The sequence below is a fragment of the Schistocerca nitens genome, chromosome 2, assembly GCF_023898315.1.
Source record: "Schistocerca nitens isolate TAMUIC-IGC-003100 chromosome 2, iqSchNite1.1, whole genome shotgun sequence".
NCBI classification, from domain to species: Eukaryota; Metazoa; Arthropoda; class Insecta; order Orthoptera; family Acrididae; genus Schistocerca; species Schistocerca nitens.
In genome coordinates this window covers 966,852,844-966,865,902 of record NC_064615.1, presented here as the reverse complement: position 1 = coordinate 966,865,902, position 13,059 = coordinate 966,852,844, and the positions used below count along the sequence as shown (strand labels likewise).

At 41.4% G+C, this 13,059-nt stretch overlaps 1 pseudogene; it reads left to right on the top strand.

The window, feature by feature from the left end:
• The first annotated feature begins 255 nt into the window (after window positions 1–255).
• Window positions 256–373, top strand: LOC126237912 (5S ribosomal RNA; annotated as a pseudogene).
• The last annotated feature ends 12,686 nt before the right edge of the window (window positions 374–13,059 follow it).

Below are 13,059 nucleotides of genomic sequence, written 5' to 3'. Positions count from 1 at the left end.
GAACTCGGCTCATGAGCCATGCCCAGGTTCACGTGCCATAGCGCTCACCCTGATTACACCATTCCCCCCAGCACCGCGATACACTGTCTAAGCACGAGGAGGGGAAAGAAGGAGAAACTGCGAGCGCGCTCTTTTAAATTGCACAGTTGCACTACATTCGACTTGGTTTTATATTTCTCGTTTGTCAGCAACATAGATCACATGTGAAACAATTTTATTGCGTTTTTTAATTATTTTTGGTGCACTGAAAATAGGGGCAACGGCCTTGCCGCAGTAGTCACACCGGTTCCCGTGAGATCACCGAAGTTAAGCGCTGTCGGGCGTGGTCGGCACTTGGATGGGTGACCATCCAGGCCGCCATGCGCTGTTGCCATTTTTCGGGGTGCACTCAGCCTCGTGATGCCAATTGAGGAGCTACTCGACCGAATAGTAGTGGCTTCGGTCAAGAATACCATCATAACGACCGGGAGAGCGGTGTGCTGACCCCACGCCCTTCCTATTCGCATCCTCCCCTAAGGATGACACGGCGGTCGAATGGTCCCGTTAGGCCACTCGTGGCCTGAAGACGGAGTGCACTGCAAATATAATGTAGTTTTTATATGATACAAACTATAGAGATACGGTCAGACACAAACAGTTTCACAGAACATTGCACTCAGGTTGCAATGTATTTAGTTTGATAATCGAAAAAAGGTCTTTCACACAAATATTTTGATTGAGATACATTTGCAACCTCATTATGGAATCTCTACTTGAGGGAAACAATGTAGATGTTCTGGAGAGTTTTAACGTAAAAGGAATGTGTCTTTGAAACGGAACCGGCCGAGGTGGCCGAGCGGTTCTAGGCGCTACAGTCTGGAGCCGCGTGACAGCTACTGTCACAGGTTCGAATCCTGCCTCGGGCATGGATGTGTGTGATGACTCTAGGTTAGTTAGGTTTAATTAGTTCTAAGTTCTAGGGGACTGATGACCTCAGAAGTTAAGTCCCATAGTGCTCAGAGCCATTTTTTTAAACGGAAATTACAATGCAGATCAATCAGTTACATCTGCACATGCACATAGGCGCTTTCAACTGAAACGGCAAACGGTTTCGAAAACAGATGTAAGATTGGCAGTGTCCTCAAAACGGTTAGAAAACTATTCTTGTAATTCTTTCAAGGTCACAATGAATTCTTCAAACCTCTCGTTTTCTTTAACAGCTGTGAACTTAGGGAATTGGGCTGTGTTTGTGAGAATGTGTGCCTTCTTATAGCAAATTTTTCTTTTTAAATGAATCCCTATGAAATCAGAAAGCATTGCTTTGCTGTAGACAGTGTGCAGTCAAGTCTACTTTAAATGCGAGGTATGCACTCCAAATCGAATGCTCTAATATTCGTTCCTGTACTCCTTTTTCCTTAGTAAATTCAGCAATGGTTGAAATCGAAAAATCGTTCCCGGCATACCCCTTGACTTAACCAATATACTTTGCAGTAATATAAAATCTCCATATTCTTGCTTCGATTCGATCGAAAACTTTTGCTACTGAGTGGAATAACGAGTGGGACTTCAGAAATATTACAGTTCGTACCACCACTCAGTTTTGAAGCCCTTTGATAGAAGATCGTTAGACTGCCTGTTTTTGTGCAAATAGCGACTGGACCTATGAACATCCTTCGTGTCAAGAACAAATAGCCGAGGGCAAACAGCGCTGACGCTATGGTTCTATCAAACTAAAGAGTTTTGTGCCGACCGAAAAATGCCACAGTACAGTACCTGGTACTTCCGAGAAAACAGAGTAAAACCGAGACAGGCTGAGCCTCGTCCCACAGGTCGCGGACGGATTTATCCTACAGACAGCACACTCTCAATAACAAGAGATGATGGATAATGCTCACATCTTACACTGAATTGCCTTACGTGTATAGTCCATAAGCCATCTTAAGCTACGGAAGAAGGTGGCTTGCAAAATGCTTATTCGACCGATGTTTTAATATTTATCGTCAGCCTTGGACTCCTAGCAGATAGGATCGACCACTAAAACAGAGGATATCCGACAAGAGCAGTCCGTTTCGTCACCGGTTCGTCGAATAAATGCGAAACTCAGTGGCAGATGCTACAAGAGAGATATGTTGTGCATCACAATGTGGTTTACAGTAAAGGCTCTGAGAGGCCCTAAAAGAATGAACACATATTTTGCTTCCTCCTATGTATATTATCTCGCTAAATGATCACGAGGGAAAAATATGAGGGATTCGATGTCATGTAGAGACTTGTCAACAATAGTTCTTTACGTGCACCAATGGCGATTGGACTAGTAACGGGAGAAGTGACGGTGACGCACAATATTCCTTTCACCACACACAGTAAGGTTGCTTGCAGAATATAGGTCTAGATGCGTAGAAGTGGAGAGTACTTCCGGAGCTGCTCACATTTTCCCACTTCCCCATTCCATATGCGAATCTTCCCATCTTCTTCTTCTTCTTCTTCTTCTTCTTCTTCTTCTTTCTTCTCTTTTGCCGTTCCTCTGCGGGGTCTGCATTGCTATACGGGATTTTGCAATGTTAGTGACAGGTGGTGGCAGGATACCCTACCTGACGCCACTACTCCCCCCTCCCTGCCCCCCCCCCCCCTGCTTCCGCCCTCCTCACTCCCTCCCGCTATAACACTTCTGTCCGCTACCACTATACCATAACCTCAAATCTGAAGGCAGTTCGTATGATGAAATTATTCTTGTTAAAGCAATTATGGTATAAAGTAACAGTGCAGTGCTACCCTCTGAGAGGAATTTTGTTATGTTGACCGTGTTGTACCTAACGGGGGTGGCATATCGGAAGTGAAAGTCAGAATCGAGTAGATTTTTAAACAGTAACAAACAATATTTTTGCCTATCTACACTGTTCAAAGGATAAAGAAAACGGTCGCCAGCCTAATTAGGCAAGAGAATGATTAACATTCTTGTTCAAGAAAATAGTTATTAGTAACTTTAACGGACAAACACAACCTATACTTTACCACACGCGAGTGCAATGAACTCTGACACCTGCATATGTTAACGTTAAGGTTGGAACTAACAGCTAGAACAGCACAAACTATTTGCAAATATATAACAGATAACGAAACACACTATAACTTTCAGGGCTTATTCAAACTGAATGGTCTTTATAACATTACTATTAATATTCAGTGAAAAATCATAAATTGGATATAGGTTCAGTATTATTGTTCAAACATTTTCCTAGCTGACATAAAATTATAAATGTAGTTCACTGCAAAATTATGGACTGGTCACAGCTTAAGTATCTCTCAACTAAATACTATTCTATTTAGAATGAAAGTTAAATGTATTTCACTAACAAAAAATTTCTCACTGAATTCTGAATAAAAGAAGTTACTGTTTTCATAGTGGTCTTTCTATTAATTGCTATTTTGCATGAGCACAATAGACAAACTATAGATCCTGTTATAACATTAATAAGCACTTTTAATACACAAGGAGAGTCCAATATTGTACAGACGTTCACTTGAATAGGAAGAGTAATTGAAACTTGCTATAATTAAGTAACTTTGTGCATTTGAACTACTTTTAGTGGAAGGGGGCCCTTAATCTTGACCACTGTAACAGAGCATACTAAACACACTTTCAATACACTAAAGAAACAAGGTATTAGTTCTCAACTCTTACTGCAGCGAAACACAACTTGACATATCTGTAAGAAACTGACTCGCCTTTTGCTATTTGCAACAAGCAGCAATGTGGTCATTTACTAAGCAAAAGTTTACCATCCTCAGTTTTAAGAACTTTTAATTTTGAAATTGGCAACAACATATTAACAAGAAGTTTTAACAGAAAAATTATTTTCAGCAAGCATCGTTTACTTTAACTCACTCTCCTGCCACATTAACTTTCTTTTTACTATGTTCAGAGGCATTAATTAGCAAAACACTGGTCTTTAATGTCCTTTCAGGAAGGACACTCGGTAATCACTTTAGTTCAAACGGAGAGGAACGTGGGAGGTGTTTGTCATTTCTTGGTGGCGATGATAGGTACCAATTTCAGAATAATTCCAGCTCTTTATCCATCCATCCAAAGCATTGGAAAGCGTCAGGAAAAGCCTCTCTCGAAACCAGCACAATATACAACTTTTACATGGGCAGTTCACAGTTTGGTGGTTCGTCCCCGACTGACTCTTGATTCCACCTTTTCTACCTAGGCCAACCACAATTTGGACGCGCTACACAGTTCCGCTCCCGAGGGGAACTATAACACCTTTTACATACAAAATAACTGAGATCCCTAAGTGAGGATCAGCAATTTACATAACAGTAACCAAACATACTAATTAAAACAGAACATTTGCACATATTGACATTTATACAAAAAATTATTTAAATAAAATTATTTAATTTTAAAGATAACCAAAGAGATTATGTAAGAAAGACAAAACTAATTACAGAAGTTCAACGATGGGATGTTGAACAAAATAGAAAGCTAAATGAATCAACAAAAGGTATGTATTGTCTAAGCTATGGTGTTACACCCCGTGACCTGAATTTGTGTATCCTATCTTTCTGCGTCTGGAGTTCAAGAGCGAGAACTTTTTCTGAATGTTTGTGTAGCGTGTATCGGAGGCGGGACTTAAGATACCAGCCCAGAATTTACATAGTCGGATGTGGTAAATTGCTTAAAAACCACATGCAGGCTGGCCGGCTCACCTTTTTTTTCAGCCCTCGCCTCCTCGAATCTAGGAAGCGGCTCGTTAACGACGACAATGACGCCTAGGAATAACGACTGTTGCTAAGCCTCTATATGAGCTCTAATTTACCTGATTTTCTCATTGTGGTTATTTAGTGGTATGTATGTGGTAAGGAGGACTCGCTCTTTTTTTCTCGTAATTTCAATAGTAAAACTGACCTCGTTGCGAAACGCCTTTAAGTAGCTTCTGTCAATGGAGATTGGTGAGCATTTCGGTTCTCACTCTTATTAAATGAGACCGCTACGAAACCTTCTGCTCTTCTTCGGATCTTCTCTTGTTTCCTCTATTTTTCACTACCGGTAATGCTCCCAGACTGACTGGCAGTATTCAAGGTTCAGTCCGTGTGGACGAATTAAATTTCCTTAGGACCACAGGTTAGTTATGAAACAAGTAATGTGCAGTAAATAGAGACCATACATAACGTTTAAAGAAATCTAAAGCAGATGTAAGCCACTGTTTAAGAACGGAGATAAGGAAATAGCGTCAAATTTCCATCCAATTTAACTTTTGCCAGCATTCTCAAACATTTTAGAAAAGGTAACGTACAATCGTCTTTATAACCATCTTATCACAAATAACATACTGTCAAAGTCGTAGTTCGGATTTCTAAAGGGTTCTGATATTGAGAAGGCTATCTACACTTACAGTGAAAATGTACTTAATTGCAGGCAACTGGTATATTTTGTGATCTGTCAAAGGCATTTGACTGTGTAAATCACAATATCCTTTTAAGTAAATTAGAATATTATGGTGCAACAGGAAACGCTGCAAAATGGTTCAAATCTTACATCTCTGGTAGGAAACAAAGGGTCTTACTAGGAAAGAGACATGTATTGCGCTATGAGGCATCACCCAACTGGGGACTAATTACATGTGGGGTCCTACAACGTTCCATCTTAGGGTTTTTCCTTTTTCTTGTCAATATCAATGACCTCTCATCAGTAAAATTACCAATTCCAAATTTGTTTTGTTTGCCGGTGATACAAATATTGAAATAAATAGCAGATCAAGTGTAGTGTTAAAAAGATTGGCTGATAAAAAATTTGTGGACATTAATCACTGGTTCCTAGCCAATTCTTTGTCACTAAACTTTGAAAAAGCACACTACACGCAGTTCAGAACTTGTAAAGGGTGTCCCTAGAGTATATGCCTAATTTATTATGATAAGCAGATGGAGCAAGTGGACAGTGTTAAAATCTTGGGATTACAGCTTGAGAATAAATTCAAGGGGGTGGAGCACACCACAGAACTGCTGAAGCGCCTAAACAAATCTCTATTTGCAATGCCAATTCTGTCAGACATAGGGGATATAAAAATGAAAAAGCTGGCTTACTATGCTTACTTTCACACCATAATGCCATATGGGATTATTTTTTGTGGTAATTCATCAAGCCAAGCTAAAGTTTTCCGGGCACTAAACGTGTAATATGAGCTGTATGTGGTTTGAACTCAAGAACATCCTCCAGAAGCCTGTTTAGGGAACTAGGGATACTAACTACTGCTTCCCAATATATTTATTCCTTAATAAAATTTGTCATTAAAAATATATCCCTTTTTCCAACCAACAGCTCAGTTCATGGAGCAGACAGTTTCAATAACTTGCCAGCAGCCATAAGAAGCTTAACAACCAATGAAATTCAGTTTCAGAGAAGCCTAAAGGATTTATTGGTGGCCAACTCCTTCTAATACATTGATGAATTTCTCAGTAGAACGCATTAATGCGATCGTAGTAAATGAGTGAATGAGTGTTGTAAAATGATCCTTTCATATGTTGTTGTTGTTGTGGTCTTCAGTCCTGAGACTGGTTTGATGCAGCTCTCCGTGCTACTCTATCCTGTGCAAGCTTCTTCATCTCCCAGTACCTACTGCAGCCTACATCCTTCTGAATCTGCTTAGTGTATTCATCTCTTGGTCTCCCTCTACGATTTTTACCTTCCACGCTGCCCTCCAATACTAAATTGGTGATCCCTCGATGTCTCAGAACATGTCCTACCAACCGATCCCTTCTTCTAGTCAAGTTGTGCCACAAGCTCCTCTTCTCGCCAATTCTATTCAATACCTCCTCATTAGTTATGTGATCTACCCATCTAATCTTCAGCATTTTTCTGTAGTACCACATTTCGAAAGCTTCTATTCTCTTCTTGTCTAAACAATTTATCGTCCAAGTTTATCCTTTCATATAGTGTTCATTAATTAAAAAAGTGTTGACCTTTCCACTTGGGACCTGTGGAAGGCACATTAGCTGGAACGTGAATGTCGTGTGACTAGGGCCTCCCGTCGGGTAGACGGTTCGCCGGGTGCAAGTCATTCGATTTGACGCCACTTCGGCGACTTGCGCGGCGATAGGGATGAAATGATGACGATTAGGACAATATAACACCCAGCCCCTGAGCGGTGAAAATCTCCGACCCAGCCGGGAATCGAACCCGGGCCCGTAGGATTAATATTCTGTCGCGCTGATCACGCAGCTACCGGGGGTGGACTACATTAGCTTGTTTGTTTTACTTGTAAATATTTCTCATATATTATTGTTTTTCTGAAATGGTCTACATCCTGGAGGATGAAATGGAGTGAAAGTAAATCTAACATAATCTTTAATAAGTTTACATTATGGCTCTTATTGTTGCATTACGTGTTAACTGAGACAATAACTGGTGACGTGTTCCAGAATTTTAAATGGAAGCGACATACCACAATGAATGGCAGTCATGGCAGTGTTTTGGAGAATGCAGTCACTGCCAGTTAAGCAACCTGCAGTCATTTAGGTTTTAAAAGGTGTTGTCATGACGGAGATTCACAAACGACTGAATTCTGTACGCTCTAACGTGTCCCTTTGCCTGAGCGCTTTGCAGTGTTGGATTAAGACGTGTGAGGGATGAGAGGTCCTGATCTGCGCACTGTGAAACAAACAAGTACTTGGTCGACCTTTATTTCTGCACGTAACGCGTTGACTAGTCGTCTCATGGGAATCAGGGCACCACTTATCGATAAGATGATCCCACGATAAGTTGATGCCAGATTAGAAGTTTCACAAAACCGGGTGGGTTACGTTATCGCTTTATTTTTCTTTTTGTTTTCGCTCTGGATGTCTCTCATGATCGCCTATGACAAGACCACATATTTTAAATGGTTGAACACCTTTTATGTTTTTACGTGACTGCAGGAGCATACTTGAGAACACCATACGAACTGAAAAGGCTGTATGTATGTCTCAGAATACTGATTTGCGGTCTAACCACAGATCAAAAATTAAAACACTGGCGGCGTCTGGGAGGGTAATGAACGATATTCATCGAGGGATGGAAATGTTTACCCATAATGATTTTCTTGAACAGATGACAACAATAAATTCAGTTTGTTAAACAGAGATATAATGTGCACTGAAAAGGCGTTTAAGTGAGCATGAAGTGCGTAACAAACTGGGTACTGGGACTTGTCAATCGTTTCATGAACTTACGACGAAATATCGACGTTAACACTCAGCTTTGGGTGTGTATCCACGTTTGTCGTCCTATTATTTTCTTGTTCTTTCTAAGCTGAGGAATTACGTCCAAGAATGTAAGTATTGACACAAACGGCCATGTAAGCCTGCTAACTATATATTCGTATCATGGCATTACACTACCACCCCTTGCACTTCCCACCATTACCAAATTGTCGATAGCTTGACACCTTGGGACATATATTATCAGTCTATCCCTTCTTCTAGCCAAGTTGTGCCATAAATTTCTATTCTCCCGATTCAGTACCTCCTCATTAGACACTCTATTTGCCCATCTAATCTTCTGACGCACCACATTTCAGAAGCTTCTACACCGCTCCTGTCCGAACTATTGGTCAGAAGGTTTCACTTCCGTACAACGATACATTTCAAATACCGCCAGAAAAGAATTCATAAGGCTTAAATTTTTCAGAATGAGATTTTCACTCTGCAGCGGAGTGTGCGCTCTGGCAGATTAAAACTGTGTGCCCGACCGAGACTCGAACTCGGGACCTTTGCCTTTCGTGGGCAAGTATTCTGCCATCTGAGCTACCGAAGCACGACTCACGGCCGGTCCTCACAGCTTTACTGACAGAAGTTCTGCTTAAATTCTAATCGAAACATTTCAAATAGGAGAGCCGTGGTCCCGTGGTTAGCGTGAGCAGCTGCGGAAGGAGAGGTCCTTGGTTCAAATCTTCCCTCGAGTGTAAATTTAGCCGGCACGGTAGCTCAGCGTGTTCGGTCAGAGGGTTACGTACCCTCTGTAATAAAAAAAAAATCGATCATTAACGAACCTAATCGGATGTCTTACGACGTCCGCCCCGAGCAGATACAACGAACAAAATGAGATAAAAAAAAAGATGGTAGTGCACTTGTCCGCGAAAGGCACAGGTCCCGAGTTCGTGTCTCAGTCGGGCACACAGTTTTACTATGCCAGGAAGCTTAAATTTCTATCAGATATTAACAATGTCATCTTTTTCAGAAATATTATCTTCCAATTTGCAGTATATGTTCCATATCTATTTCGGTCATCATCAGTTGTTTTGCTTCCCAAATGGTTAAAACACATCTACATTTCAAATACCGCCAGAAAAGAATTCCTAAGGCTTAAATTTTTATCAGATATTAACAATGTCATCTTTTTCAGAAACGTTATCTTCCAATTTGCAGTATGTGTTCCATATCTATTTTGGTCATCATCAGTTGTTTTGCTTCCAAAATAGGTAAAACACATCTACTACTTTTAGTATCTCATTTTCTAAACTGATTCTCTCTGCATCATTTAATTTAGTTCGATACACTCCATAAAAAAGAGTAATCTTAAAGTTTTTATTCCTCCTCCATGAACTTCATATCCAACTTTGTCTTTGGTTTCTTTCACTGAAATCTCTGCGTTGAGGTTAAATAACAGTCGGAATAGGCTACAGAACTTCGAGGGGCTGGAGAGTGTGGCCAGAGGAGCAACTGAGCATACAAACGGATGTTCGGAAACGTCATCAATCGACACTACAGGGCGTCGATGCTGGAGGGAGGTACGCCTGCTGCTGGGCAGACCTTCGACGCTGCCGGACGGTAGTTTCCGCAGCTGATCTGACAGAACTAAGGAGGGTACGTGGCGTGTGTCGCGGCCACGCAACACTGTAGGGACCGGTAAGTGCGTAGTACAGGCAAACAGTAGGTGCACCTTGCAAAAGGTGGGGTAAAAAATTTAATTTTTTTAACTTGAAAGGTATGTGCTAAGGTCTGATCAGGGTAGATCCAGAAAATAAAGTCGTTAGTTGCCAACCGCTAGGTGCAATGAGTATAATATCTTTGAGTAGGAGGATCTTTGATGGTTAAGAGAGCCGGGTGCGCGCAGTGAAAAACTCGGGAGTCGCAGCTAGGTGCCTGGAGGAAGACAGCTTTAAGGTAGGATTCGTGCTGCGTAGTTTACACTGAGCAAACCCTAGTACGTTAATGGAAGAAGCTATATAATGATTTCCAAATTGGTTTTCGTTAGATAAAGTTCAGAATTAGGATTTGTATTTCCAAGGTTTGACGCAGCAAGCGTTTTGTAAAATTTTTTGTAAGAGTGATTGGTGCTACAAAAATGTTGGAAATGGTAGTTTCTGTGTATGATTTAAAATTTTAAGAAATTATATACAGGGTGTCCCAGCTATCTTGTCCACTCAAAATATCTCTGGAACAATAAAAGCTATTGGAAAACGACTTTCACCGGTATCAATGTAGGGCTGCGGCCCATGAATGTACATATTTCGAAACATTCTAAAATGAAGGCATATGTGTTTTTTAACACAAACTTATGTTTTTTTAAATAGACCTCCTATATTTTTTCTTCAGCAATCCATAGCATGACAAAGCACATACACAATGGCGTTGATTGCATCGCAATATTCCAATTACATCCCGAGATATTGAGACGCGAAGTTGACGCTTGAAACGCCCGACATGCGCTGCTAGCGCACGTCCTGAGGCTCAGGCGTGAACCCCATGCTGCCCGTAATCGCGATGTGATTGACATGTGTAATCACACCTCCATACTTATCAAGAGGTCCGAAACGAATTTTACGGTCTGCTACCATCAACTCTCATAAGCACATAATGGTTTCCCTCTTGCACGTTTTACATATCTACGTACACAATATGAACCAGTACCGATAGGTGTACACCCGTCAGGTTGTCTTATTTATCCTGCACACCAAAAATATGGTTTATCTAATGCGTTATATGACCTATTGTGCCTGTCGCGCAGGGCCTGGCTCTACCTAGTCAAGTGTCCAACGACGTTCCCACTACTGCCACAGTTACCACTTCGCCTTGTTTATGATTTGTGACCCATGCAAACTCCTGTACTCCACCACCCTCCGAGCATCCCATTTGTTGTTGCTTTGGCGTGCAGTACACCGCTTGCCAGTGTAGTCGTGAATCAGAGTAATCTAGTGACGGCACAGAGGTAGTACACATTGTGAATAAACGTTGTGTTGTGGAACTTATGCTGTACAGTATAATATACACACATGAAGATATGGTAGAAATGCTGCTGATCTATGGAGAATGTACGTTGACGGGAAATACGTTATGAGATTGCTTGTTTGTTGATAGTACTGTTAGCGAACATTATGATTATTAAGTTAATATGTCTGTTTTCTACCCTACTCTACATACCTGTACCGTACCCTGTTGTAGGTGGACGAAATGCTGTTCAGGCAGAACGACTGTACAGAAGACGATTCCCTGACAAGCCATCGCCTTCGCGCCGGATGTTTGGTCGTCTCACATCTCGTCTACGTGAAACGGGAAGCTTAAATCCAAGACCTCGACATCGTCCTAGAACACGCACAGATGAACGTGCTGAAGTTGCTGTGCTCGCTACCATAGCTGTGAATCCTCAAATCAGCACACGTCAAATTGAACGTGAAGTTGGTGTGTCGAAATCAAGTGCACAGCGAATTCTTAAACGTCATAAATTTCATCCTTACCATGTTCATTTACACCAGGATCTTCATGGAAATGACTTCCGCAATAGGGTAACATTTTGTCGGTGGGCTCACCAAAATTTCTGACTAATCCAAATTCTTTTGCAGATGTTCTCTTTACCGACGAGGCGTCATTCTCCAACAAAGGAATTGTCAATATGAGGAATATGCATTATTGGTCCGCAGACAATCTAAAATGGCTCTGTCAGGTATAGCATCAACGTCCGTGGAAAGTTAATGTTTGGTGTGGGATTATTGGATATACCAGTATCGAACCTTTCTTTATAGATGGCATCCAAAATGGCAGACAATACTCCAGATTTATACGACACAATCTTCCTGTTCTCTTGGACACCGTACCTCTGAACCGGAGAATGGTCATGTGGTTTCAGCATGACGGATGCCCTGCACATAACGCCTAACGAGCACGACGAATTCTGAACCATACGTTCCCTGGTAGGTGGATTGGACGAGGTGGCCCAGTTAGGTGGCCTGCCCGATCTCCGGACCTTACACCACTGGATTATTTTCTTTGGGGAGCAATGAAGGATGCTGTTTACCAACATGAACCAACAACACCAGAGGACATGAAGCAACGCATTATTGATGTTTGTACAGCCATCAAAGAGGAAACAGTAGCACGAAGTAGGGCATCCTTCATCTGCAGAGTGACCCTATGTATGCAAGCCAATGGGCATCACTTTGAGCATGAGATGTGAACGCTATGTTTAGTATGTAGAGCTGGTATCACAGTGGAAGTTTCTGCAAAGGGCCATTTTACCCAGTGATGTTAAGAAACATTTATTTGCAACAATTTGTCATTTAACGCATTAGATAAACATAACATTGATAATTATGTGATAATAAAACTAATTGGTTAAACATGTTTTCATTCATCTTCTATGTCCTACCTGAACTTCCCAAATCAAAACATTTTTACCTAAACAACGGTAAAACTTTTAGTCCACTTGCTCGTTCACTAAAACCATCAACATGAATTTTACTATTACGAGTGAATGATTATCTGTCACTTGCGCTAGATCTACAGTAATGTAAAGTTTTAACGTTGAACGGCATTACCTTTTTAGTAACGGATTAACGATAAGAGAAGTTAACTTTGTGACTAACGTTGCGGTACACAGATATGTTACAGAACCGCATCACCCCTAGCCTATGGGATAAATACCTGCTGGAATGTACGACGTTAATGCAGGATGGCAGCAGACCGTATTATTCGTTTCGGACCTCTTGATAAGTATGGAACTGTGATCACGCATGTCAATCACATCGCGATTGCAGGCAGCATGGGGTTCACGCCTGAGCCTCAGGACGTGCGCTAGCAGCGCATGTCGGGTGTTTCAAGCGTCAA